The following is an 8,402-nucleotide window of genomic DNA, read 5'->3' as shown; positions in this document are numbered from 1 at the left end:
GGAAATCCCTCTGAGCAGGTGCAAAGTGAAGCGTATTCCTCAACCCCAAGTAACCCTCAAGTCATTACAGGGAATCTTCATATATTGTAGAATGGGCAAAGAGAGGCCTGAACTCAAATGCCTTTGAATTCCACAGCCTCCTTTGAGTAGGTTTTTGCAAGGAGGGAAAGTAGCAGTGCCAAAATGTGTTGCTAGGTTTGTGAGCTGAAAGATTTAACTTCAGTAGTGGCAACTTCTGCACACTTCCCATTCTCATTTTATTTTGTCATAGGTGATGACAGCAATGACAAAACTTCCACCTTGGTACTCTTTCTCCTCAAATAAAGTAGCCAAGCCACTGAGATGACTGCATGCAATGTACTACATGCAGAAGTATAGCCATGAGGAGGGAAAATACATTGCTGCCCCTCCAAATGAGAACTCTGTACCCTACATTTTAATTCTGTCCCTAAATTGTACAGATGGATTGATTCAATCAAGGAAGCCACAGCTCTGAGTTTGCTAGATCTTAAAAAGGCTGTTGTTAATGACAGGGTATCTTGGAGGTTTCTCATTCATAGAGTCACCAAAAATGGAAGCTGACTTAACTGCAATGAATAACTGCAACAACAGCCCCCCAGTTTCTACCACTGGACTTTATCAGATCAGCAAAAAAGACTGTAGCACAGTAGTATGCTCCTGTCAATATTGCACAATAACTCAAAGATTATCACATGGCATTGTGTAATGTCATGATTATCACGCGATTATCCCATGAAAAAGAGGCATTCTAGCTCCACTTTTTATTCATGGTATTTTGTCATGAATAAAAAGATGCACTAGAATGCCTCTTTATTCACTGTATAATTGAGCGATAATTGTGATGTCGCATGACGTCGTGTGATACCCTTTGAGTTATTGCACAATATTGATGGGAGCATACTGCTATGCTCCCGTCTTTTTTGCTGGTTTGATATAGTCCATTGCAGAAAGAGATACGTACAATGAAAAGAATTCACACTTTTATATTTGCAGTGTTGACATTCCTTTGGTATCTTTTCCTGCCCCCTATCTTTGGATGCTTACACCTTATTTCTAAATGGTCAACTGGTGTATTAAGTGTAAAAGAAGGCTATCATCACAGCTATGTTTTACACTTTGGTTTACTTTATGTTATTTAAAAGAACTGTATATTTTACAGTTTGATCTTTGTTGATCTCCAATGGAGTTATAGGGCTCACTGGATACTGTCCCATTCTGCCTTTCAGAGAAATATACAGTGGTCCCTCCATATTCAGGGGTAAAGGAGCCCCATGAATGTGGAAAAACCACAAATTAAAAAAAAATCTTCTTTTTACCTAAGAGAACACCTTTCTAGGACTCACTAGGTCCTCCAGTGCAACTCTGTGGTCAACATCTGCCAGAGGTTAATCATAGAATCATGCTGTAGGACCTACAAATGACCAGAGGAGTGTTTTCTCTAGGAACTTCTGAGTTGTCCAGCACAATTCTATGGCCAACGTCTGGTAGAGTTATGCTGGAAGACCTAGAGATTCCTAGAGAGAACATATTAATCAAAACTGTAAATAATCAAATCTGCAAAGGTCAAGGCTGCAGATGTGGAGGGTCAACTGTATTTAACTATATGCTCAGTGATCATATGTTTTTCTATGCAGCAGTAACAAATTTACAGAATGCAACATTTAGAATAAAGAACTGCTTCATACAATTAGGCATAACAGTGATTGCTCTAACTCTTGAAGTCCTGCTTGAGCTGGCTGGCAGGAAGGGTCAAAAGTCTTTGTTATTTTAGGTGCTTTTTTAGTGCTTATGGTTATCTCTATTCTGGACAAAACAAATGAAGGCTAATACTACTTAAAGAAACCATTGGAATATTTTATACAACTTTTTTCCCTGTGTGACATAGTGGTTTGAGTGTTAGGCTATGATTCTGGAGACCAGGGTTCAAATCCCTACATGAAACCCACATGCTCTCAGCCTCAGGGGAAGGCAATGGCAGATCTCCTTTGAACAAATCTTGCTGAGAAAAACCCATTAGGGTCACCATAGGGTCGCCATAAGTTGGAAAAAGCCTGAAGGCACACACCACCACCACCACCAACATATTAATATCTCCTAACTCCGTATACTCCTATCTACCTACATTAATATACAAAGTGCTTAAAATTGCCCTATTTGCTTACGATATATTTATGTGTGTTGTTAGTTATGTCTGAGGAGATGTGATATATCTGCATCTACACTGTATGAGACTGATCTTGGAAAAGTTACTGTTTTGGATTAACTCTTCCACATCCTCCCACCATAGTGGCTCGAGAATTCTCACTTGAGTGGGAACATTGATCCACCTTGCCTAGTAATCTCTACTGTGAATTGTATTCACTATACAAGAATTAAGGTTGAAGGGTTCCTCCTCCATCTTACTGGAGATGCTACCTCACTGGGAATGCCAGGGACTGAATGAAGGATCTTTTGAACACACAACTAATGCTTTACCTGTGAACTTTGGCCCAACCTATAACCTCCATTTTGACTTGTTCTCATAGTCTGGGCTACTTTATATTTGGCATTGAGCAAACATAAATCTGGGAAATATGTTATCCTAGGAAAGAAAAAAAAAGTGTTGTGTGTGGGGGGAGGGATACATATATTTTTTAAAAGGAGATGCCACTCAGCATTCTTAAAGTCTTCTAATTCTATGTCCAGAGATTGGAAATCTTTGGGGTAATCTTTTAAAAAGACTTTTTAAGGCTGACTCTTTTGACTTCATGTCCTTAACTTGGAGAAGTAAGGGTTAAAAAGCCTCTATTCTTTATCCTCTCCCTCATACACATTCACACATACACACAAACAGTTCCTTCCCATAAATTTGTATCACTTTTCACTAGCAAGACTAATGGCCATCTTCAATTAATCTTTCTGGGATGTTGTCTTTTTCAGCACCCTTCCCCCTTGAAATGAATGTGGTCTATACAATCCTGAAGGATTCTGCTCTTTGGTCCTTAAAAAAGAAGAAGAAAAAAGTACCAGGGTGGATGTGGGATGCAAAGGAGGGAAATAATAAAAAAGAAGGCTCTTTTATAGCCTAATTTATCTTTTGTAAAAGAAAATTCTGTCTTCTCTTCAGTTGACTTCTTGGCAGAATACTGCATCTTCAGCCAGGAGAAGCTGGAGAAATACAAAAGGGGTTTTGAAGCAGTAGGTCTAAATTCAAGCTTTTTATTCCTTTTCTTTAGCCTCACCTCCTCCCTTCACTTCTCTGGCATCTGTAGGCTGTTCAACAGAAATAAGCCATTGGCTGCAGAACACATCCCATGAATTACCGACGCACGCACACACACATATACACATCAAATGTAACCTTAGAATGGAGACACACTTTATTCTTTTAGGTAAAGCGGCTCTCCCATCCATGCTTTATTTACATGGCATAAGCCTATGCAGCGCACTTACTTACACACACACACAAACAGAGGGAGGCCATTAAACAAATTAAAAGGGTTGGGAATGACTAATACCGTACTCTCGGAATCTGCAATTTGATTAGTCTGAGTTTAATATACAAAAGCAGTGCCGAAGCAGGAGGGGAGTCAAAGTGCTCTTTAATAACCTCCTACAATTAAATTATGGTGATGAATTTCACTATTCTGTCATTGTAAAAGGAGTCTTATTATTATCTGATTGACTATCAAAGAAAGTCAGTATTTAACCAGACATCTTGAATATAGTCACTGTATGTGCAGCAGTCGGATGATATTTCTCTCAGATTTACCACTCCTTCACTTTACTCCTCCCCCAATTAATTGCTCTCCAAATAGATTAGTTTTATAATCTAGGAATACAAGTTTTTCCATTGAGTTTTGTGACATTACAGTTTTTACAGTGCTCTCCCATATTGGTTCTTTTTTCATCTAGATTCATTGCTCTGAATCCTACTGATAGTCAGCTACAGCACAGCTGTTGGATCAATTGCCTAACATGCAAAGTTTCATCCAGCAGAGCTTTATGACCTACCAGCTTCCACCTGGGAACTTAGCCATCAACTTGTATAGTCTGGGGATTTCAAATTACAGTGATGCCCCAGAACACAGTTGTACTGAGATAGCACCTTCAGTAGGTCTCTGATGTCCTTGAGACATTTCCAGGGATAGAAAATGTTACTTTCATTCACAAATGCCTTCCCCATCAGAAGCTAACAACAGGAAGGTGTGTGTGTGTGTGTGTGCCTGCCTGCCTTCAAGTCACCTGGTGACTTATGGTAACTTCCTGAATTTCATTGTGTTTTCTTGGGCAAAAGTTACTCAGAGGTGGTTTGCCTTCCTCTGAAATAGACCTACAGCATCTGGTATGCCTTGGTGGTAATCAATAAGGAATTAAAACTCCATTGTGCTTTAATGGTTGCACTATCAGTCAATGGTGTTTCCATGAAAAGCTTCCTGCATTGCTCTCTAAGGTCCACAACACACTGCAGAAATAATCCAGTTTGAGACTGTTTTAACTGCCTTGGCTCAGTGCTAGCGAATTCTGAGAACTGACATTTTGTGAGACATTTAGCTTTCTCTATCAGAGCGCTCTGGTCCCACAATAAACTACAGTTTCCAGGATTCCCTAGTACTGAGCCAAGATAGTTAAAGCAGGCTTGAACTGGATTATTTCTGCAGTGTGTTTTGGACCTAAGACAGATGAAGCCAAAGCCTTTCTTAATAAAATAAAAGCAGGGGCATTGCAAGAGAGAGAGAGAGAGAGGAAGGATGAAACTGTGAGTCTTGCTTTCTCTAACATTCAACATTTGTAGTTTTTAATTTTGTTCTTTAATCTTGAGAAACTGGTGAATGATTGTCATAATTATAGTGGAAGCCACTTATATGGAACAGATATGGACCAAAGTGAAACCCCCATTTGCTTCCAAGCTCTGCCTTCTGCCAGCCAAACAAGCTGCTTCTGACTGGTGGCCTCCCTGTCCATAGCAGAGCCCAGGAAGACTGTGCAGGCTTCTGGGAAAGAGAAATAGATTTAGCACCTGGAACATGGTGCCCAACCATCCTTCCTTTGCTGACAGCCATGAGACTCCTGGTGAAAAGCATTTTTACAAGTTTTAAAAAACTGAGCAAAGTTCTCACTCATCTAGAGATGCAAAACATTGGTGGGTTACAAACCGCCCGTTTGGGGCGGCGTGCACCCGCCCCTTTCCCCGCTGTATCGGGGCCTCAGCTGCCAGACCGGCAGCCTTCGAGGCCCCGATTCGCTGCTTTCTAGGCTGCGGGGGAGCTGCAAAAGGCCGCTTCTCCACGGCCTGGAAAGGGGTGTCCTTGGGGCTTCAAGCCCCAAGGACACCCAGCGACGGCGAGAAGGAGGAGAAAGGGGCCTCTTGGCCCCTTCCTCCTCTGCGTTGCTGGCGCAGCCATCTGAAGGCTGCGCCCAGCGACGCAAACCCAGACGGAGCTCCAAAACAGAGCTCCTTCTGGGGTTGTGGAAAGGGCGCCCTAGGCGCCCTGGCACGGCCCCAATACGTCACAACCGCGCTGCCTCGTTTGGAGGCGGCGCGGTCGTGACGTAGTGATGGCAGTGGCCGTGTGGAACGGCCGCTGCCATTTTCTATGCGCAGAGCATGTACTAGGATTGGGGGGTGCAGAAGCACCGCCCCTTCCTAACCTTAGTACGCGCTCTGCGCATACTTTCTGGCGGTCTGTAACCCGCCTTAGTCTAGCACAACAGGCAGGACTGAATACACACTCTCCAAAGACAGACTTTCGAAAGATTGTCACTGAGAGCCCACTGATCAGATGGAGGCATCTTTTCAGCTTTCCTTTCTTCCATCTCTAAATTTCTTTTTAAAATCTCAAGCTCTTACCACGCATGTTAATGTAGACATTTGTAATCTTTAGAAAGGTCTTATCAGAAAATGAACCAACCAGATGACATTCTCACCCATCCCTGTAAAAGGGTGATCTAGAAGGTGCAAGAAATATTATCAGGCTGCAGTCAAGGGTTTTACTGAAATATGTGTTTTGAAGAGGGACCTGAAGAAATACTGATTGATTAAAAGGGTGAGATTTGTTATACCCTCTGCCAACTTTCCAAGTTCAACTTTCTATAAGAATAATTAGCAGGATGATAGACAAATATACAAACCCTAAGTTACTTTTTGGAACATGGATCTCAGGAATAGCACTTTGGTGCCTGAAACTTAAGGAGTTTCTCCTAAGCCTTTGTTCAGGCTGTACTCCCAAATTAATTTGTTCAAATGCAGAGCACAAGGAGAGGGAGGAAAAGAGAGACACAGAGAGAAACAGAATGAATGCTTTCTCCCCCTCCCCCTTTTGTAATGTGCCTGCTGGCTTGATCAGCCTTGCTTTGTGTCCAGCTCTTTGGCTGTAGTCTGAACAATGGTGCAGTAGCTATGATGAAGCACTGTGTTTAGATCGTAGCCAAAGCAGTGACACACAAAATAAGAGCAAACAGTGAAATGGGAATGCAAAATAAGTCTTTAGAATGGTTAACTTGAAGTCTCTCTATTTTCCTTACCATTTCATGCACCCCTTACCATAGTTTTTCTCTCTTTATATACTGTGCATTTATGACAAATCTGCTCATCAAATTAAATTACATTTGCATGCTACAGCTGGCAGAGGTAAGTATGGCTGTTCTTTGCATTATTTATAGGAATAGCTTCCTTGACAAAGATCCACTGGTAGCTGCAGTACTCCTATAAAATTTCAGTTTAAAGTAGAGTTGCTAGTGAATTTTGTGCAGAAACACAACTAGATACTGTAAGAGACAGAAGATCTCTCCTGAAAACAGCTGCATTGCAACTCTTCCTGCTCCATCTCCTATTAGCATTTACTAATGCGCATTGTTTGATATGAAACCACATTGCTGAATATTTCCCTCTGTCCCAAAAGAAGAATGGGAAAAAAGCTAGAGAAAGATACAGCATGACGAAAGTGTCTTAAGGTGCCTTAAAAAGTGACAAGTTCTATTTAGCACAAAGCTTCATGGATTGCAGGCCATCTCATCAGATACAGTGGTATCACTGGGGTTAGTTACCCCAGTGTGGTAACTAATGTTATCACCACCCAGCTGCCTGGCAACCTCACCGTCAGGCCAATGGTTCCACCAGAGTAAATAGTCCACTGGGGGGGGGGGGGGCTCCGGTCTACTTGCCACAAAAGATTAGTGCACCAGGACACCAGAAGAGACCATCGATGTCCCAGGCCATTCTGTTCTACCTGCCTTGTTTGCATCGCCTAAAGTGGTCTAGTTACCATTCGGCAAAGAGAGTGTAGACAAGCTATTTTCAATGTCTATCTATGGCTGTGGAAGCTGGACAGTGAACAAAGCTGACAAGAAGAAAATACAGTAGAGTCTCGGTTATCCGAATTTCAGTCATCTGACATTCCGGATTAACCGACCCTCAGATAACCTTGAGGCGTGGCTATGGGTCTTTCCCCACCCACAGACATGCCCCCAAACAGATGGCTTGCTTTCCCTTGGCTTGAAGGGAGCGAGGGAAACCAGGCCATGAGGAAGGGACTCTGGCCTTGGCCCAGTCCCCTCCCCTTGCTTTCCCTTGGCTTGAAGGGAGCTCCGTGGAACTTCCTTCAAGCCGAGGGAAACCAGGCCGCGAGGAAGGGACTCTGTCTTGGCCCAGTCCCCTCCCCGGTGGCTTGCCCGGACTCCCTCGGAAGAGAAGGGGGCCAAGCCTCGCTGAGGCTTGCCTTCTCTCCAAAGGGAGTCTGAGGACTCCCTCGGGAGAGAAGGGGCCAAGCCCCGCCGAGGCTTTCCTTCTCTCCCAAGGGAGATCCAAGCCGGCAAGGCAATGGCTGGGCGCAACCCTTCCCTTGCTGGCTTTGTTCTCCTCAGCCAGCGAGGAATGCGTGCACTCCCTGCTGGCTGAGGGGAAGGAAGCCGGCGAGGGAAGGGCTTGGCCCAATCCTCTCCTTCCCGGGCTTTGTTCTCCTCAGAAGGGGGGAGGGGAAGGGAGGCGAGGGACTTTTTTCCCCAATGGTGATGCATGCGCATGTGTGCGTGCGCACCATTTTTGGAGTCAATCTGGATTATCCAACATAATCGGTTATCCGACTATAAGCCGGTCCCGTTTATGTCGGATAATCAAGACTCTACTGTAATAATAAATAATAATAATAGGATTTATTTATATGCCACCCAATCACTGGGAATCCAGGCGGCTTACAACAGAGGGGATAATAGACGGTTCCCTGCCCTCAGGCTTACAATCTAAAAAGACACGACACAAAAGGAGAAGGGAATAGTGAGGGGGAGAGGGGATCAGGTCCAGCATTCTTCTCTCCCTCTGAGGCCTGGACCAAGGCAGATGGATTGGAGGGAGAGCTCTGCTTCTTCAGGCTAGCCCTGATGGAGCTGTGTCTGCCTGGTCAACT

The sequence above is a fragment of the Sceloporus undulatus genome, chromosome 5 (assembly GCF_019175285.1).
Source record: "Sceloporus undulatus isolate JIND9_A2432 ecotype Alabama chromosome 5, SceUnd_v1.1, whole genome shotgun sequence".
Lineage (NCBI taxonomy): Eukaryota > Metazoa > Chordata > Lepidosauria > Squamata > Phrynosomatidae > Sceloporus > Sceloporus undulatus.
This window is presented reverse-complemented; position numbering follows the sequence as displayed.